Below are 22,516 nucleotides of genomic sequence, written 5' to 3'. Positions count from 1 at the left end.
GAGCCAATGATGGGAAAGAATTTTTATTATCCTTTCTTGTATCCAAGGCCATTATTTGGAAGCATCCTTAAGAACATCATAACATTATGATGACATAGTCAAAAATGCTAGTGTCTTAAACCAATCATGCTTTTATTTTAAAATTATGCTATTATTAATAGACTAATTCACTTATTATTCTACCTAACAGATCAATTATCTCTGTGAAAATGCTACTGTCCATAAGTTACTAAACCACATTTTTTTTTCTTGAGCTTCATAGATGTTCGGGTATCTGAATTGTTTGACAACACAAGAAATTAACATCTTTTTATGGATAACCATAAAAATTTCTCCTTCCTTTAATCTTTTATAAAATTCATAATCTCCCTTAATTGCTCTATTTTCTCAATGCCTGTGACTTGGTCCAAGACACTAATAAATTCTAGATGTGTATCTTCTATCATCCATGGAACAGCTGCTTATAAACCCCTTACACAAATGAGATACCTCCATAATGTTCAAGTAGGGAATGCCTAGAAAACTCAACCAACTCTCATCCTCAAGTAGCATCTGTTGATACAGTTCAGGATTGGACAAGTAATGTCTCTATGACAAGGTGCTAGAATATGATCCATCTTCTGATGATATCCCTTTCTTCTCATACCTTCCAAATGTTATCTTTTTCCCAGATTCTGTACTTAATCTTTTTTCTTTCTACACACCCACATATTCAAAAATATCATTCAATCATATGTGTACAATTCCTAAATTGGTATCTCAAGACTAAATCTTTTTCAAGCTTATTTCTGTCTGTTTTCAGCCTCCTGCTACTTTTCCCTCAAATCAACATTTTTTCTTAAACCAGTTCTTTTTCCTGACTTCTCTATTTCTATAAATGTGTCAAAATTCCCCTAGTTAGTCAGCTCAAAATGCAGAGTTGTCTTTTCTTGTTTTTTTCTCTCTATCAATCTACTACTACCACCTTACATTTACACTTTGCTCCATAATTTGCAAACTATTTTTAATTACATGGTTTTATTTCATTGTAACAATAAGCATATGAAGTATAAGAGAAAGAACAGCCTAGGAACTTGTTAATCAGAGTCTGGCTGATGGACCAACAACATGGCATCATGTGGGATTTTGTTAAAAATGCAGAAATCCATCCCCTGTCCCAGGCAACTGAGTCAGAATCTGCATTTTAATGATTGCAAGTAAATGGTGTATTGTAGTATTAAAGCATTGTCCTAGGATAGATAGTAGATTTGCTTGAGATATCACAGCCAGTAGGTAGGTAGCAAAAACAAAACTGAAAACAAAATATTCTAATTTCAGCTCCCAAACATTAATGCATTGCTATTCAAATTGTGGTCCTTAGACCAGAAGCATCAGCACCACCTGGGAACTTCCTTAACATGCAAATTCTTGGGTCTTGTCTCAGATCACTAAATTAGAATCTCTGGAAGTAGAACAAAAGCAGCGTGTTTATGGGTTCTCCAGGTAATCCTTACACATGTTCCAGTTTGAGAAAAACTACTCTAACGTGATATATTATGTCCCAAGTTCAATTAGATTCCAACTTGTCTCTCATCTTTCTGTCTTTCTATGTCCTTTATTGCCTCTCACATCTAACTTATTATTCACTTTTTGGATTTAAGCCAGTAGTCAAATTATTCTTCTTTAACTGACCAAGCCAGCTATACCTATCTTTTACGTACTTATTATACCTTCATTCATTCATTCATTCAACAAATATTTCAGTGTCTCAGATAATTGCAAAATTTTAGTAGCACCTCACTGCCCTCTAAACTAAGACAGTTCTCTTCATATTGCCCTTCATGAACTTCCCTTCTTTATCTCTCCTGCTATTGCTCTTCATCAGGCTTTACTCCAGAAAAAAGGCCATGAGGAAAAATCTAAGAAAATTCATGAAAACAACTGATCTCTAGCAGCAAGCACTGAGCTGGTGTGCAGTCAAGGTCTTCACAGGTATCTTCTTGTCCAGGGTCAAAATTTATCTTATAAAATGATTGGATTTGAACCTACTGGCAAGAGGAAGTGGCTTGGATATGTAGTAAAGAAGCAGAGACCTTTTTACATAGTTTGGAGGGAGTATTTTGAATGGTTGACAATTCCTTAGTATAAACATTACTATAAAGCCATACAGGTGAAGAACCTTCAACATGACTAGGAAAGACTTACAGACAGGTGTCTACTTTCTTTGAATTCTGGAATGTTAGGAATGTAATAGGTTTTAGAGACCTTCAAATAATCCTCACCTAATTGCAAATGAAATAACTCTGGACTCTCTGAGACTGAGTATCTTATATTAAAGCTACTGTATTTCTTTTAAAGATTTTATTTATTTATTTGACAGAGAGAAAGAGAGAGAGAGCACAAGCAGGGGGAGCAGCTGAAGGCAGATGCTTAACTGACTGAGACACCCAGGCACCCCTAAAACGAGCATCTTAAAAGCAATAGCTTGAGATGTTCTGATGTCCACTGCTGTCCTCAGTGAGAATCTGTCCTCAGATTCTCAATCCTGGTTGCATCCTGAAATCATTGGTGGAACTTTAAGAAAAATGTATACTTAGCCCCCATACCCAGAGATTATATTTAAGTGACATGTAAATGAGCAATGGTCATGTTATTTTATTTCCCCATGTAATTTTAATGTGTAATCAGGGTTGGGAATCATTTCACTATGCAGTGATCCTCACTGTATCACCTAGAATCTTAAAAAATGGCAATCCACTAAGGCAGATCTGGGATGGAGTCCATGAGCTTCCATTCCTAATGGATCCCCAGATGATGCTGATGCTGCTGGTTCATGAACCACACCTCAAATAACTACAGGACTCCAGTTTCCATTTTTGCTTTCTCCGCCCTTCAAATGGCTTTCTCCTTTGTGCACACATGGAATTCTCCGTTAAAATATTTCTCCTTACATCTTAGTTTATCCATTCATTCAACAGACATTTAAAATTCTACTATGTGCCAGACATTTTACAGTGTCTGAGGAGGCTATAAGTTATTACAATCAACTTATTTTATTTAAAAATGAAAGTCTGAATAAAATAAATTAAACTTTTCAGAAGCAAGAAGTTGATATTAGCATACTGCCTTGAAAATGTACAGGCCCTTGGTAGTTTTGGAAATGGGCAACAAGGCAAAGAGAAGCATTATGATACAGTGTGGGGATTATCGCAACCAAGGGGAAGAACAGAAGCCTAAGAGTGTATAGCTGAGTCTCTGTTACCTCATCTTCAAATGAGGGTGGTAACAGCAACAACATCACACAACTGTTGTGAGTCGATGACAGTATGCATTTAACAAAAGCTTTGTAAACAGAAATGTATTACATTATTCTCAACAACTGGCTCTTGACATTGAAATCCTAAGAAAATTTTCCAAAAGATTAACTTCTCATTTATGTGTAATTCCTTACAAATAAGTTCTGCAAATATTTCTTTACCACTTAACAGCTTTGTAAATTTAATCTAAATTTTTAATAGTAGAGGAAAAATCAATAATGACAAAGCTGATATATCTTTTCCTATGATAAAGCCTTCATAACTATCCAGATTAGATATGCAGATCTTTAAGTATGTTCCAAATGAGTTCTTTATACTCTTTAGAGATGTCATAATAACTTCAAAGCAGTAAGGGAAGGTAATAAAATATTCAAAGCCCTACTATATAGACAGTTACCAAATACGTACTTATGAAAAGATCATCTCTCTCAACCAAGGCACATGTATCCTATTAAGAAAAACCCTTTACAAGTGGTTTCTTTACATCTCATTCTTATAAAGAAAAGGGATTGCCATCAACCCCATCAAAAAACAGGATGCTTCTTATTTAGAAATCATATGGATTTTATATGATTATATCCTTCTTTTTTTCACTCTGAGAAATCTTCCAATATGCAAAGTTTATCAGAAACAGTCACAAGTTTAGGGCATTTCTCCTTTCTCCAACTTTCACGGCAAAAAAATAAAACTTAAAGGAAATATTTTTAAATACTCTTGTTTTAGTAAAAATTAATTCTAGTTGTTAATACATAATTTTGAATTTGTACTGCTCTTTCTCATGCCTATACATACTCTGATTATATTGACCAATCTTCCTTCTAAGATAAATTTGAGCTTTAACTTTTCTTAAAAAAATGTCAAGCAAGACAAGTTCTAATGTCTATTGGGGTCTTGAGAAAACCCAACTGGACATTTCTGTCTCCTGTTTTACAACTTCAACTGAGGGCATGTGGATACTTTTCAAAAGATTTTTCATGCTTAGTCTTTTATGTTTTGATGAAATCAATACTGCTGTGCTATGTGATTTAAAAAAAAATACTGCTGACAGGTAAATGTTTCATTCTCTCTTTTAAAATAGTCTCAAAATAAGGAAACAAATAATATCTGAAGAATAAAAAGCATAGGAACAAACAGCTCTGAAAAAGGTGGCAATCAAAGTTGCACATATCACTGTAACATGATTAGTTTGAGAGGAATAATGTTTATGAACAAGAAACATATTTTTGCTACTGATCAAATTCAAATATTCTAGAGACTTGGAATTACAAACATTTGCTTCTCTGCCTGCCAGCAGGCAAATACAGGCAGCAGCTAGAGAATAATTAGTAGAAATATGACACCAGGGAGTAACATCAAATATTATTAGTTAAAATGACAGAAATGTAAAATGTGAAACTCAATATATGGTCAGCAAGGTGTTTATCGAAAAGATTTTGACACAGGTTAGATTGTGACTGAAGGAATTTTAATCTAGAAATGATATCTTTTAAAAAACTTATTTCAACCTATATTACATCCACTGCCTCTTCACAGGTCAGAAGATGTTGCCCTCTGTCCTATGATGGTGAATCATAATAGCTCTACAATATGGTCTAAAAATCCACTCAGGTAACAAATGATTTAAAATAATGAATTCTAGATTTCTTCCTTTTGCCATCAGTCACCTTGAAGATGGAAATCAGAAAGTGGGTAGCTGTATCTTTGCCCTCCCATCCTATTGCATCAATATCTGCACAAAGTGGATGCTGAGGACAACAACTTGGCATTGTCTTCCTGGGCTTTCTAGCACTGTGTGATTTCAAACTGATTAAACGAGTGAGTCCTTAAGACAACAAAATTGGTCATTCATTTACATGATATTTTGATAGGAAGGAAATGTGAAGTCCCCACCTTCTCTAAAATAACCTTTCTGCATAACATAATCTGTCCTGGGTATGCATACTCTTTTGTTTAAACAGAATCCTCAGAGGGTCTGTTACCTGTGAATGTTCATATAAAATTATCTTTATTACCTGGAAGGAAATAACATCTCTGGAAGTCTCCTCTACCCTTATCGAAATAGCTTAAAGATGTAGATTAATGTGATAAATTTACTAACTTCACTTTAGTTCAATACTGACCCTAAAAATGAAACCTACAAAGCAAAGAAGTGTTGACTGGAGACAGGAATAAAGAGAACACAGCAGGCACCAATAATTAGCTGGACAGAATGAGGGACCAGAGTGAGGGCATCACCTGTGGCTAGGAATACACACAAATGAAAAGGGGCATTGGTGTGGGGTTGGAGACAGGGAACACCACCTACTCATTTAACAAATTTTTCACAGGCCCAGCACCATAGTATCTTGTCCTCCTCCAATGACATCTAAGTCTTGTTGAAGTGCCATGCTTTAATAAGGAGAGGATTGCTCAGCTTGTCTTTCCACTCAATTTACAGAAGAAGAGATACACAGTCGACTCTTGCCATTTATGACAAATACATCTTTTTTATGACAAATACATCTTGAAACATCCATAATTTCCCAAATTCGTAAGTTTTATTTTTACAACACATCTCATAAAATGTAATAAATTCACCTGAAAATTTTAAGCAAGCCCTTCAAACCCTTCATAAGTCTAAGAATATAGGACTAATAACATAAATAGTTTCTTCTAAGTAAACATGAAGTTTTTTTCACTTTCTCTTCCCTTCAATTGCTGGCATTACCTTTCTACCTTTCTTTGATGCCTGATCTGGGTAAATTTAACCAAAAACCCTAGGACCTAATACTGCAGGCCAGTTGCTGCAATGTTCCAAACAATATGTAGGAAAGAGGACGGCTGGTGAGAGCCAAGGCTGTCTGCTCAGAGAAGCTTTGTGTACATTCTGATTGCATCACCGGCATGCGCACACGCATGCCTCAGCAAAATGCAAATCACAAGTACCATTTAACATGGACGGCTTTTTGCTTGTGAAAAGTCAAATACAAGTTGAGTCTATAAATGCCAGCCCGCAGTACACTTTACAGAGATTGTGAAACACTTTATGTAAACTTTATTGTCCTCACTTCCCATCTTTCTCCTCACTAGGGAGTTGGGGAAACTGGCAACTGGCAAAGGTATCTCTTGTTAAGTCTTCATTTTGAACTGGTGTCCCATGCAATGTTCACCGGGCCAGTTTTTCTTGAATTGCTATTTTCATAGTGTCAAATCTTCACTGGGGGTAATTTTTAATTTTTCATTCTCTCGGTGCCTGATGGATGCAACTGATGCTTTAAAGAGTCATCACCTTTTACATTTCTAAGCCACTATTCCTTCACTGCAAATGACACCTGCTAATCCTTCCCTGGCAGGACTTCCTTATTTGCATGGCTTGCCAGCTTTCTCACTGTGCTATGAACAATTTCTCATCAGCATCCTTGTACCTCTCCTCGGTACTACCATCTCTCTAATATGCTCCAAACTATATTATAAGAAAAGATGTTTATATAAGCCCCTAGCCACAGGGGAAAAGAGAACAAATTGAGCACAAACTGAAGAAAGACCACCCTCATTGAGCAGAGATTACTCATTCTCTGATTGTTACCATCTGATACTCGAAACCCTGACTCTGGTTGTAGTTGCCTAGTGTTTACTCTTTAATTATGTTATGCTCATTAACATGTAGTCCAGAATAGCACTAACGAGACCAGAAAACTCAGACAAATTTACAAGTAATGTCTGCATTTTAGTCTAATTAATGGCTAATTTCCTACGTCTAAAGGTGAAAGTAAGAGCAGAGACTTTTCCTCTAACCTAATGGGTCTTCACTTAGGAAATGCAGACTAATAAAGGAGAAGCAAGTATTTATACTTCTGCCACTACTAGTCAGAGAGATGAGATGGGAGAGATTTAGCATTGCAGGTACCACACTCAGGCTGGCCACAGCCACCCAGAAAGTAGCCGGGCAGGGGCCTGGGTTCCACAAGGGGGGGCTTCCCCAATATAATTTACCATGAGAAGTAGAGGTGATTACAAAATATCTCTAAGACAAACTTTTTTTTTTATACACTGAATCCTCTCAAAGGCTTCCCAGAAATAATAAATCTCTTCTAGCAGATTTATCATCTATCTTATCAGTACAATTTGGTTTGTGGAGAGTCCTGGATCAGAAGTGTGTTCATCGGGGGAGCACCAGGGTGGCACAGTCAGTTAAGCATACAACTCTTGGTTTCTGCTTGGTGATATCAAGGGTCATGGGATGGAGCCCTGCATGGGGCTCTACACTTAGCACAGAGTCTGCTTAAGACTCCATCTCCCTTTCCCTCTGCCCCCCCAAATAAGTAAATAAATCTTTAAAAAAAAAAAAAAAAAGAAACCAGTTCATTGGGGAATATCTAGTATCAAATAACTGATGTTTTAATGACATACATATTATTTATCAATTTTAATTTGCTTTCAAACAAAATTATATATATCATGCATCCTTATGATGAGAAAAAACAACTGCTGTCTATACTCCATTGGCAAAGAATTTGTTGGCTTGATCCTGAAGTGCACAATTTCAACCTAAGTTGCTCTTGACCACTGAGTAGGATTATAGGATCAGGCTAAAAACCCAGTGGAATTTTCCACTACTCAAAGAAGATTTTTCTGGTTTGGGAATCCAGGTCATGATTTTGGCCTCATGACATCATGATTAAATAACTGAGTTAACCTGCCCAGATATCTGTTCTGTTCTGTCAAACTCTAAATGTATAAATATTTACATTACGCCATGTTTAGGGTTCACAACAAAGGTGGCTACACGGAGTTTTAATTCAAGTTGAAATGTTGAATATGGTGTATACCACTATTATTTTACTTACTACCTTTAGTAGTGGTTCTTTCTTTTCATTCCAATCACCTACACCTGGACTTTGACTTCACTGAAGACAAGAGTTGTGCCTTTCTCATTTCTTTTTCTATGGCTCAGTATGAACCCATAATTCTTGTTAAATGAATAATTGCTGCCAAAAGACACTTGTTAAATGAATGAATGAATCAATCAATCAATGAAGAGGCACCAAAGAAATATCTTTCCAACAGAATTCTCTCATGAACAGAGTACACAAGTGCAAAACCAAATTAGTAACTAACAGCTTGAACTCCCATATAAAACCAAGGAGCCTCTTTGAATAGAACAGCTTTCTATTTGCAACAGCAATAAAATAGTTAAGTCCATTTTATCTAAGCATTTAATTATCCATTACTATCTACTCATTTAGGGAGGTGCTAATCTTGCTGATTGCATTACAATTAGAAAAGAGTTCAAGCTTATGAGGGAAAATGGGGAGAAATTTGGGCTTTTAAAAAGTAACTAACATTTTGTGCAGCCACACAAACCTCTGAGCCCTATTAAAAACGCTGATAAGCAATCTTGGAAAAACATTCTCCAGTAATGGCTAGCTGGGCTCTTGCAGCAAAGCAAATTGTTTTTTCTTGGCAAACTTCCCACAAGCAATAGGCAGCAAGAAATTGTTTGTTCTACACATACAAGTTCTCATGTGTATCTGCAATTCTAATGCCAAATTTGGTTCTATCTCAAAGCCACTTTAACTGCAAAGAAAATTGACAGAGACTTTACCAGTATAGCTAGTTGACACTTAGCAGAGGCTCCAAGGCCATCAGAATGAATTCCCATGTGTTACTGTGGTCAGGACGGAAAATCGTTCCGTCCATTTGGCTAAAGATTTCTACACATTTTTCTCCCCTTTCCCCTGGCAAGAATTTTTGTTTGGTCAGGGACATCTGGTTAGCATGTAGCACACAGAATATATACTATTTGCCCTTCAGAAACTTAAAAGGACATTAATATCAAATAAAAGGAAAAACAGAAGAAATGTGCATTAGCACATTGGGATTGGTCATTGGAGGACTTGCAGCTGGGCTAAGCTGGGAAAAGATCAGTGAAGATCAAGAATTTGAAGCTACATTTTGAACAAGAGACAGATATAGTGAAACCATTAGAATTTAAGCCTGGTGATGGGTATTGAGGAGGGCACGTTCTGCATGGAGCACTGGGTGTTATGAACAAACAATGAATCATGGAACACTGCACCAAAAACTAATGATGTAATATATGGTGATTAACATAACAATAAAAAAATTTAAAAAAAAAGAATTTAAGCAGACATGTCACAGGAGTAAGGGTTCTATACAATAACCTGACAGGAGAAAAGAGTATGAAGACATATAAGGAAGGTTCTGTAAGTATTCTTGAATAGCTGTGTGTGAGTTAAATACACACATGGGTGGACACACGGGCGCGCGCGCGCGCACACACACACATATTAGATTTGGTAAGAAAGGCCTTCAGCTCCTCTGATTCAGAGAGAAATTCTGGATTCTTGCACAAACAACTCAGTGTGTCAGAAGTTAAGCAAAACATGAATAACAATTTTTTTTAGGATTTCTTAACCTTTTTAGGTAATGCCTATATCTTAAAACTGACTCCTTTGTAAATTTTGCATAGAAAAAAATTTAAGTAACAGAGAGAAAATAAACGTTGGAGAAGGGATTAGAAAACAAGAGGGGACTGTCATCAGGATCTGTACAGCTGCTCAATTACATGGGTTTCATTGAGATCACCCAGACATGAAGTGTACACAGAATTTGACAGTTTGTGTCAAGTTGCCATTTTCTTCTGACATCCATCAAACCATACTATTCCATCATATATATATATATATATATATATATACACATATATATATACACACACACAGATAGATATAGATATAGATAAATATCTCTACTTTTTCTGTGTTAGAAAAAGCTTTTTTATATTTATTTATTAATTTAGTCTATTAAAAAGAGGTTTATGTGGTGATAAGGCAAGAAAAATGAGAACCAGATTGTCACCCTGTTTTCAATAATTCTTGCCAAGAAAAGGGGCAAATTAAGGAAAAGTTCTCCTAGATTTTAAAAACTGTAAAGCTTCCTTTTTATGAGTCTCCACATTATTTTAATTCTTTTATGACATTTTCTTGTAATATTTTTTAGTTAAGGGGCATGTGGACAAAAAAAGCAAGATAGAAAATAGAAAACATATTCAAAGAAAAAAGTGAGAATATTATTACTTTGAGGTTAATGAGGCTAAGTAGCAATAAAATATCCAGATAAAATGTAGGTAAAACATTTACTGGTGACTTATTTAAATGACACATTTTATTATTTCCAGCTGTCTTGGTATTTCCAAATTCTATGTTTGAGTGTTCACTATCATAGAGATACATTTTCTTTCTCTATGAAAGAAAATACTCAGAAAAATTATATTGATTTGTAATTGATTTTGAGACTTAAACTCTGGCTTTTTATTATTTCTGAATGAACTTTATTGTTATATTATTCTTATTAGCTTGGGATGGAAATTGCCCATATTTCATGTCTTAAATTTCTAGAATTTCTAAGTATTCACTACTGTATGATGCAGTACCTGGTGGAGCTGGTCACAGTTTCAACCCAGCTGAATTAGCAGTTTGTAAAGGCAATAGAATTAAATTTGATGTTGGAAAAAACTGCAGCTCTTTGGAATATGTAAGTAGTTAAGGGAATGGAAGAAAAAAAATTGGTGAGCTATATGTAGCAATAAGGAATGCTTAAATGTGGAAAAGTTCCAAGGAATGAAATCAGAGATGAGAAGAAGCAAGAAAAATAGTGCTAAAATATCTCCAGAAGAAAATTAAACTTCTATGAGAGATTCTAGTGACTAGTAAGCATAGTTTGCAAAAATCAATGTCTTGCATGCCTAAGTGACTTCAAAGATTTAGCCCCTTTGCCCAGAAGCATAGCTGATTGGTAAATGTATTGCACTTTCTTTCCAGGTGAGAACTGATCCCATCTTATAATGGAAGAAACACAAAAATCGGATTAGGTGCTTAGAGATTCACTTTGCAGTAACACTACACTAAAGATATCGCGGGACTTCGGAGTGAGATATGCTGTAAAAGTAGTCCTAAGGACCTTGCTGTTCAGTGTATCAGACTACCACAGTGCTGTTAGCTTGCTTTGTCATGTAGACCACTTGAATACTCTAGAAACCCGGGTTAGGGTAAAAACAATCAGACAATTCATGTACTATGGTTGGAGTCTCCGCAGGACCCCTACTCCAAACACCAAAAGAGAGAAATTATAAGGAAGATGGGGTCTGAGCTCCATGCCTAAGCCCTTTAATCAAAACTGCTGAGACTCCAGATAGTACAGGCTTCTTCAAAGACAAAACCTTGTCCCTGAGACAAACAGTAAGTGTGTTCTCCCAGACTCCAGGTAATCCTTATATAACCAGGGCTTCCAAATAGACAAGAAGAAGCCCAATTTACTACTTTTGTTTATGAAAGGAGCAAAAAGTTTGGGTGTTATCAAATAACTGTTCTTTGAAAAACAAAACAAAAAACTCTGATGTTTTAGGGAAACCTGTCCTTCCCCCCCCCACCCCCAGTTTCATTAAGATACAGTTGACATACAGCACTGTATAAAGTTCAAGGCATACAGCATACTGATATACATATGCTGTGAAACAATGACCACAATAAATTTAGTTAACATCCATCATGTCATACAGATACAAAAAGAAAAAAAGTTTTTTTCTTTATGATGAAAAATCTTAGGATCTATTCTCTTAACAACTTTCAAATATACCATACAGCAGTATTAACAATAACCATTATGTAGTACATAACCTCTCCAGTACTTATTTATCTTACAACTGAAAGTTGGTACCTTTGGACCCCTGTCATCCAATCCCCCCTCCCTCCACCACCCTTCTCTGGTAACTACAAATTTGATCTCTCTCTCTCTCTCTCTTTTTTTTTTTTTTTTTTGGAAAACCTATTTGTGTAGCTCTTCTGCCTCATTTCTGGCTTACTGGTTTGGTCCTGTGTACCTAATAGCATAATTGATGTCCAGGAAATAGATTAAAGTATTAGCTAAGATTAGAATTGGTTCTGGGTTCTGATCTCTGGATTGAAATCCACTTACAAGTCATGAGACTTTTAGCAAATTACTTTACCTCTCTATATTTCAATTTATTCACTGTATAATGGGATATAAGTCAAATCTCCATAATATCATTGTTATAAAGTTAATTTAGTTAATATTTATTAGGTTCTTAGCACAGTGTCTGAAATATGGCATGTGCTTAGTAAATTTTAGTAATTGACATTACTAACCCCACATTGTGAACTACTGAGAATTTGGACATTACAGCTATCTTTGCCTTTCTCTCTTGTTCCCCTGTGACCTTAATTGGCCAAAACTACTAGATTTGAGCCTTGACCTCTATGTCTATACTCTGGAGACTCAAGCAATCAAACATGCCATGGATGGCACAGTTATATTCCATCAGAGTTCTGTTCTACCCTTACCATGTGATCCCATCCGTCTCCTTCTCTACTGTTTTTTTGTTCCAACTGTGAAGTGATTTGAGATTTCCTAAAAGTCCCCAGGAGCAAAAACAGATATATTGTTATTTGTACTTCCAAAGTATTCTTAATGAGAGTTTTGAAAACAATTTCCAGGCAATACATTTTGAAATACAAGAAACTCTCAGGCATTACTGTATATTATTATATAATTCTATCATTTCTAAGTAAACTACCTTCAGTTCCCAATTTATCATGTGTATAAAATTTCCAACTATCCCGTCCAAACTAAAATAAAAGTCTATAAGTGAAGATATAAAATCAGCTTCATATTTAAAACATACAAGCCAACTTTGCTGTAGGAAAAAGGTAACATATTAAGAACTGAGAGAATTTCTGCTGACAGCCAGGTTCTAGAGTTATGTTTTATTTGCATGGTTTGCCTACAGTCCAAAACAACAGAAAAAAATGAAAAAGGTCATATGCAATTAGCTAATGTTCTAACAGGTATAATTTTCTTGAACTTAGAAAGTTTTTGAAAGTTTTCAAGTAGTGTAATATAAATAACAGTTGGTGCCACGGGTCTGTAAATCAAGATCTCAGTTTTCTGAATTTCCTCTGGAGAAGAAAAAGATTGAATACAAACAGTGGTTGATTGTGACCTCAGTGATGTGCTTCCCTAGTAGATGTCCAAGAGCTGCAGATCAACCTTTGTCAAGAGGAAGGATTCGAAACTTGAACTTGGATTTTTTATTAATGCCAGCCATAAACTACTGCTTGCAAGTAAAATACCCTCAGTAATATGCACCAGAAAGCCAGCAGTCTATGGCTTCTAAGTAGCAAAAACTACTGAAGAGCAGGTACATGCATAAACAAAGAGTGTAACATCTAGCATGAGCTCACATTTCACTTTTGTAGTCCAACCTGTAAAAGAAAAATGGCACTTGGGACTTAAAAAGTTTATCCAAAGCTGAAACCTTGGGGATTCTTTTACCTGCTACATTAAAGTAGAAAGCATCGAGGAACAGAAGGTGATAGGAAGAAGGATGAGCAGGAAAGAACATAATTTTTTCCTGATCCTACTAACCAGCTATGCCATGGTAGAATTACAAATATTTGTATTGAAATTTTGACAGGTTCACTAACAAATTAAAGGGCTCCAACTGGAATCCACAGGAAAAGCCAGCAGCAGCAAATAGTCCTTAATGCAAAGATCAAATGTCCTGAAATCTCTTTTCATCTCTTTTCCAACTTGGCATGTTTGGGAATTGCTTTGCCTGCCTCAGCTCAGGAAAAAGAGACAAAAGAATTCATACTGCATTACTAGAAATAAGCATGCCAAGTGTCCCAGAATAGTACCTGGTGTTAGGTGCAACATAAAATACACCATATAGTGAAAAATCAACTTTTTACTCCCTTTCTATTGTTCAGTGCCAACAACACAAAGCCATGCTTCCTTTTTTCTAAGCCATTCATCCAGCATATTTTGCCTTCGTCCTTCCTTGATCACCCATCTCCCTCCCTCTTCTGGAAAACCCTATGTCCCATGTCTGTGTTCTACAGCTAAGGAAATCCATTTCTTTCCTCATGGGAAACACAGTCAGCAACCAACCGTGTGCTATAGCTTCTCCCCAGCAGTCTGAAGCCGTAAAAGTTAAGGTTACCTGTTGATAAATGGTAAGGAGCAGGAGACATTAGAGTTAGTAAGCATATGTTTTTCCCATAATTGCTCCCCGCAACCACTGAGTTTTACATGTCTTAGAATGAAAATTGCATATTCTTGGGCATTTTTTCTATAGATGGGAAGCGATTTAATAGCTACTCAGAAAATACTAAAGTTAGCTAAAGGATACAAGTACTTTGGAACCTTCGGAGAATGACTGAGTCTCATTCATTTGCAACAGAATGGGACATCTCCAGAGTAAGGAAGAAGCATTAGAATACACACTTGGTGACTTACACACATATTGATAGGTAATTGTGCATGTCCACCATGCTCTTAGCTCCTCTCAAGTGGTAATTAGAAGTTTTTTCCTTCCTTCCTTCCTTCCTTCCTCCCCTCCTCCCTCCATTCTTCCTTTCTTTCAAACTTTCTTCCTTTCTTTCTTGTCTTAGTCATGTTTGGAATTGTTTTTCAGAATGTTTAGACTATTTTCCTCACATTGTCACCAGCTCATTACCACAGAATTACACTTCACAAACAAGAGCTGGCTGGAGAGCCAACTTGGCTTAGCTGTACCGTCTAAGGGAATTATTAAAAAGATGAATTTCTTTCTTTTTGAAAAGACAAGCACAATATGATCAACGGACAGGCAGGGCCACTGCCTGTTTCTCTCTTCAGTGTTGTTTCGTGGCTTTTTGCTCTCTCAGAGTTACTCACTGAGGAAGTGAATACCAGTGGTGGTGTTTTTCCACTTGGAACCAAAATCCCATGAGTTTTGTTTCAAGAACACATCCTTCACAGCTTTATTGTAATTGGCTTTACAATTTCTGTTGTTGTTATATGCACTAACAACTAGAAGTCCATATTTCACACCAATGATAATTACTGAACTTTACACACACACACACACACACACACACACACACACACACGCCCTTAGGAATAAGAATTAGACAACACACTCTCTTTTACATAGGGGAGTTCAACGTAATTTTCATCATGTTAGTAACATAAAGATATAATGTCAAGTTTTTTAAAGTATGGTACCTATACCATGATTTTAGATGATATATTGTGAGATATATGTGTGGAAGAGACTAGAAAAACCTGTGATTTTTGGCATCGTATCACTTTCCTGTTTACATAGCTTTAATTAGGGAAAAATACCTAAAATATCTTAGATAAATAATAGTTCAGAGGTATACATGTAGGACAAAACCATGTAACTAGTAAGTGATTGTTGTATACTTGGAAAATCATTCAATAAGAAACTCTTCTCTGTGCACATATACCTAGTAGCACATATTTAGAGTTCAAAGGTAGAAAATAGAATACCTATATACTTTATAATGGTCTTAGATGGTTTACTCTGTCTGGCAGTCTATTTTTGGTAGTGTCATCATTGAGCTTTTGACAAAAGGCTAGAGTGTTATCAATGATTGTTAAAAATGAAAAACAAGAAACTATAGAACTCTTAATAAGAGTCTATTCATTGCCCTCAAAGAACAAAAGAACTTTGGTAGATTTGAAGAGCTTGTATTTTAGAGAAAAAATTTTGGCCTTTTATGAATAAAGTATCTTTGGTAACATTACATACATACATACATTTGTCTTACATTCTGCTAATTTTATCAGACATGCAGAAAATAACTTCTAGTTGTACCTACTAGGGTCTCCCCTGGAACTTTTCTTGTAAAGAGAAGGAAGACATAAATTATGTTAGCAAAGTTAGGGCAGACTAAGGAATCATGATTGTCTATTCCACAAAGTTATATGGAAATGTTAGGATAAATAGAGAAGAGGCAGACCCAGAAATGAAAACATGAATGAGGATGACTTAACATTTGTATAGGCCTGCATTCATTAGAAGCATGGTATACAAAGGTATCCTTTACTCTCTAGCTATCTCTCCAACGTGGTCATATGTCACCGTATCTAGAAATCCCGAACTTAAGCTTACATTACCAATCACCCTTTTCTAAATTAAACTTCTATCCTAATAACTGACACAATATTTCCTCTCCCTACTCCTACCTAGTCGTTCTTAGTAATTCCTTCTCCTGGGTTCCATTTATTAGGAATTCTATCAGTTTGACCAGACATCAGCTCTCACAGGGGTGTTAAAACTTCCATGTCCAATGTTCCTTCCAGAAAAGGCAAGGATCTTATGTGTTCTTGACTTCCTTAATCAAAGTGCTTGGGTAATTTAAAATACACATTATCCAGAAGGTGCAATAGTGTAAGTCAATGTGATCTGAAGCCCTGAACCAAGCCAGTAGGCTCTAGAGCTCAGCTTCCCTCCCCCATATCTGTAAGACAGAAGAACAGTGTCTGGCCTGGCCTATCGGCCTCAGGGGGGTAAAACATGCTATGCTACCTGGAGGTCAGAATTCCCAAGGCTGGAATCAGGACCATGATGGGGCTCCTGCTGATGTGCAAGTGATTTTTGTTCACCACATGAACTGGCTCTTCCTATACTAGAGAAAGTAAAGACTAACATACAGACAGGAGGCTTCTTTTTTGCTGAGGTTTGTAAAACATCTCATAAAGAGTAAAATCCAAATAAAAATTACCTCATATTTTTACCTTGGCTCTTTCACACAGTATTTATTCATAGCTCATTTGTCATGCCTTAATAAAGATACCAGTTACTTTTGAAATAGGCTTTTGTCATGTTGCCAATATCTTGAAATCTTAGAAACCCACTGCAAATGTGAACACAGATTTTGAATAACCTGGCAGCTGGCCAAGCACTGAAGATCTTTAAGACAAGAGTAGTCAGCCATCCTATTTAATGTTTTGAATTTGTGCTTGAATAAAAAAAGACTGGACTAGATAACCTCCTAACTCTAAGATTCCATAACTCTATTTTTCAAATATCCTCATCTTTCAAGTATTCTATAAACAAATGTTCTACAAGAAAAGTTCTGAAACAATTGTGGTTTGCTGTGTTTATTTTCCTCTTTCTCTCACTCTCTCTTTCCCTCCCCTCTTACTTTCTCTTTTCCACCCGTCCCATCCCCAAATATGGTGCAATAACAAATTCCTTCATCGAAGCGCCAGAGTTGTTAGTGATTACAATACATGTTTTTAAATTCTCCACTCACTGATGAAAACATGTGATATGAAATACTGAAGAAACCTCAGGGGCATTCCAAGCATTTATGGACAAAAAAGTCAAGACTTGTGGTATTTTCCTTCAAAATCCATGTGAACTGAATCAAAGAGACAGAGGAATGTATATTTAAGACTTCTTAACTAAAATGGATACATTCTGTCATTAGCAATCCCTGAATATCGTAACTCTGAAATAATGTAAATCTATCCAGGCCTTTCTGTCTCCCTTGGCATTTCTCTGGTGCAAAGCTTTCTAATCTCCCATCTAAACCATTAAAGTAGCCTCCAGTCTTGCTTCGGGCTGGCTTCGTACAAGTTCCAGGTCGGGCGTCCCAAAGTCCTGCTGCGATTCCATCACATCTCTGTATAAAACCAACATTGGCTGCCCTGTACCTACTAAGTAAATGTCTGACCACGATATTTAAATAGTTCTACCATTAGGCCTGGACCTATGTTTTCAGCCTTATCTTCTCTAATGTTCCTATATAGTCCTAAAATCTAGTATTTCTCATACTTGTTACTACTGACATTTGTAACCAGATGATTTTTTTTTGGTTGGGATGAACTGTAGTATATGCACTGAGGAAGATTTAGCAGCATCCCTGGCCTCTACCCAATAGACATCAGTAGCGCCCCTAAGTTGTAGCAACCAAACTGTCCCCAGACGTTACCAAATGTCTCCTGGGGGGCAAAATCACCCTTGATGGAAGACTATTGCTATAATTAATTCAAATTGTATTACTTTTGTTTCTGAGCTATACCCTTTTTCTAACATTTCTAACAATGTACTTTATTGGTAACAATTTCTTCTAGAATACTTCCATAACTCCGCACACCCCGACACATACCCCTTAGTTTCATATGTTGACATTTTAGGAGCATTTAGAACTTCCTTCATGAAATTTGTCTCTGTTGCTGCATCCTGATGTGATCATTCCTTTAAATCCATCCTTTGTATCCATTTCATTCATTAAATACCCATCCTCTTTGGGCTTACAATATTCCTGTCTATTTGCCAAATGGTTCTTGAAATATTTTAATTAACTCATTCAACTCATAAATAGTGAACTCTAACAATGTGCCAGGCACCGTTACGTACATTGAAACTATAATGATGAGCAGAGCAACCTCCCTGTTGCTCTCTGCAACCTCTCTGCTTTGTCCAACTCATAGGTCAAGGAAAGGGTGGGATGGTAGGTGTAATGTATGGGGAAACTAATAAATCAGTAAATTTTAAAAATACACTATTTTATCTGTCTTTAAAAAAATAGGTGGTGCAACAGACTATAATAAGTAAAACTTCTTTAGATATACTTCTTTAGATATAAATACATATATTTATATCTAAATATCTAAATATCTTAAATATCATACTGAGGTGTGATATTTAAATTGAGGATTGAAGCATGACAGAGTCAACTTGAATCTTTGTCTTTGGAGGTAACCATGTGTGCAAAGGCCCTGAGGTGGGACTGGGTTTGACTTATTTGAAGGTTTGAAATAAATTCCTGGGGCTGATTTATGGTAACAAAAGAGAAAAGTTGTAGGAAATTAATTGGGAAAGGCAAGCAGGAACCAAACTGTGCAGGGGGTGTTAGTTCAAGGTAAGGAGTCTGGATTTTCTTTGAAACATTTTAAGAAACAAGTATGGGGATTTATGAAAGGAAGTGACATGATTCTGATTTGTACCAATTAATACACTACTCCAGATTCTGTGTGAGGAACATGGAAAAATAATGTTTCTATTTAAAGAACCTTAAAATTAGAATGTACCTTTTTTTTCCTAGAGCTAAAACTCCAGAAAGATTGAATTCCTATCCTAGAACATCCCACATGTTGTGCCATAAAAGAGTTAAAAGGATATTAGGTATCGATCCTTCCAACCTTTGGAATAGAATATTTCTAGTTGTGACTTCAAAGTGCCATGGAACTATTAATATGTTCTATATGTGATATGGCATGAAAAAGGATAGGAAGCACTGCTATAACAGAGGACTGAATTAGTCACACACAACATTAGAACATCCCCAATGGACTGGATTCTCACTACTTCCAAAAAGCACTTTTTCCAGATTTTGAAACCTCTAATAATTAGAAAACGCTGCTTTTCATTGAGCTGAGTCAGAAGTGTGTGGGATATAATGATGAAATCATGAGTAGACCAAGTTGGCCCAGGCAAAAGTTCTGTCAGAGGAGGCTTTTCTAAGTCAACAATCCTTTTCCGTTATCTACCTCTCTGTGAAAATACCAACTTCCCAAGAGCTCGTTCACTTTATAGCTGTTTCTCTGCCTGGTGACAATGAACACTTTGCTGGTGCTCCCCTAAACCCTTCCCTCTGAATCATTTCAATCGATCTCTTTGTTTATAATATATGACTTTAGTACTATGCCCTTTGATAACTTTCCCTGATTGCCCATCCCCAGAGTCAAGATGTCAGTTATCCCCTCCCCTTGTGTGTCTTCTCCACTAACCTGTGAACTCCCTAAGGACAAAGACTTGGTCTACTCATCTTGACATCCTGTGTGCCATGCAGAGTGCTTACTATACTTCAGGTGTCTAGTAAATATTTGTTAATTATTATGGGTAGAGCAACTTTGGATTTTGGAGTAAAAATTTCAAATCTTAGTTTACCATTTACCTGTCATGGGAGTCATTTTTCAAACATTTAGTTCCACATTACTAAGTGTCTATATGCCCAGTGATGGAAATACATGGGCCTTACTTCATGGAGCTCATGGTCTAGACTGAGAGTCAAACATTAATCAAGTGATCAATTGATAAGTAATTACAAAATTGAGGAATTCTATGAAGGAAAAATATAGGATTCCATAAGAATATATATCAGAGAAATCCAGTTATGTCTGGGTTCTCAGGAAGGCTTTCTTGACAAGGTAAAATCTGAACTAAGATCTGAAGAACAAGTCAGTCTTGAGCAATATATACAAACTCGCTAAGCCCCAGATCCCTCACCAGTAAAGGACCCTTCTCTTTAGGGTCCTCCCAAGGACTAGTTAGTTAAAATATGTGCCTGCCACAGAGAAGGAAATCAATCATTGGCAGATTCTTTCTCCTGTGATAAATGAGAAAGGAAAGCAGGCTGAACCAGCAAGATTGTGCAAAGACTTAACTTCCTCATGTAATATGTTGAATTGCTCCCCCCCAAAAATACGTTGAGGTCCTAACCCTTGTACTGCAGAATGTGGCCTTATTTGAAAATAAGTTAATTATAGATGCAATTAGCTATGTTAAAATAAGTTCATATTGGAGTAGGGTGGGCCCTTTTTCCAATGTGGCTGGTGTCCTTATAAGAAGAGGTAGTCTTGAGAAGACACATGGGAGAGAAAGACATGCCATAAGCGAGGCAGAGATTGAAATGCTGCAGCTGCAAGACAAAGAGCACCAGATTGTTGACAAGCCGCCAGAAGCTGGGAAGGGGCAAGAAAGGGTTCTCTCCTACAGGTTTCAGAGGGAGCCTCGCTTCGCCAGCACCTTAATTTTGGATTTCTAGCCTCCAGAACGGTGAGACAATAAATTTTTGTTGTCCTAAAACACCCGGTTTGTGGTACTTTTTTACGGTAGCATAAGAAACTAATATATGTTGTAAGTGTTTAGACTGCATATTACAGACAATGATATGGACTTTGAAGACTAGGTGGAAGGTAGGATTTGAACAAGAAAATATACAGAAAAAAGGTGTTTTGAGAAGATAAACCTAGAATCAGTGTTTACCATGCCAGTGTATTTTCTGTTCCTGCTGAGTCCATAAGCTCCTTGAGGGCAGAACCTGTGCCTTCTATACATACTGGTTAAATGACTTATTTCAAATAAACATTTGGGTACACAAGCTCTTCATAGAAAATTTACAAGTAAAACATTTTAACACATTGAATTTTTACTCTTGTAAAGTAAAAATCATCTTCTCATTTTATTTAATTGAAGAGGCAAAGCATGTAGTAAATTAAGTCCAATTTGCATGCAATTGTGCATGCAATGTAGAACTTGGCTTTAACTAGGGAGCAAGCTGTGTACAAACTCAAACACCCTTTTATTTGAAGTTAGCATTAATTGTTTACTTAAAATTTTCAGTAGTTTCCTTCCCTTGCTTTCAAAGAAAAAGATCATATCATTTCTCCTTCTAATTTAAAGCTCACAAAATCCATAACTGACAATAAGAATGTACCCCCTGGGGGCTAATACATTTCTGTGATATTATAGTAGTAATGCCTTCAAGCTCTGTAGCAAGCCTGTAATTCTATAAAAAAAATCTTCATGGCCTTAATTCATACGGCTTTGCTCTATTTAATTATATTTATCATCCAAAAATAATATGCACTTATAAAAATAGTGAATGGTGTTTGGAGGAAGCAATGTACTGTATCATATTTTATGAAACTTCATATGCCATGTGTATTGATCTGGTATAAACTAGAGAACATACTTTGTTTAAATTAAGGCTTTAAATTCAATTTTATACCAATTCCTTCAACTCATTATCCATAATATATTTGTTTACATCCATGGAAATGTTACCTGGTTAACTATGCAATTTTGCCTAATTCAGATTGATTTGTATCTTCTATCCTCTCGATTTGTGCAATTTCATGTTGCAATCATTAAATAATGAAAGAAGCCTTTTAGTTTAATAAAATTATTATTGTCCATGAATGTTAAATATGCAAGTAAAAATAAAGCAGAGACCAAATAAAAAAGACTGCTCGACATGTTTGAGATACTACCCCTACCCTGTCTGACTCTATGACAGTTTTCAATGGAAGCAGTTTTCAGGGGTTTTCCTGTGTCCACCACTTCCTGGGTACACAAGACCTCCTGGTGCATTATTTTATTTAGCTTCAGTTTTTAGAAACTGCCCAAGAGTTCCTCTTTCTGAGAATTATCTCATTCTTTAGAACCTCCAGATTACACCCCCTCTAAAATTTGAATGGTGATTCCAAAGATCCCTGAACCCCCAGTAAGACCTCTTGTACTCAGGTTATTCAAAGACAAGGTCCAGGAATTTGCCTTTTTAAAAAACACTCCAGGTGACTCAGCTTCAGAAGGTCTAAAGTTCTCAAATGGAGGG

The sequence above is a fragment of the Callorhinus ursinus genome, unplaced genomic scaffold (genome assembly GCF_003265705.2).
Source record: "Callorhinus ursinus isolate GAN/ISIS: 27379988/994484 unplaced genomic scaffold, GSC_fseal_2.0 scaffold6, whole genome shotgun sequence".
NCBI lineage: Eukaryota > Metazoa > Chordata > Mammalia > Carnivora > Otariidae > Callorhinus > Callorhinus ursinus.
The sequence above is the reverse complement of the archived record's forward strand: the minus strand, read 5'-3'. Positions refer to the sequence as shown.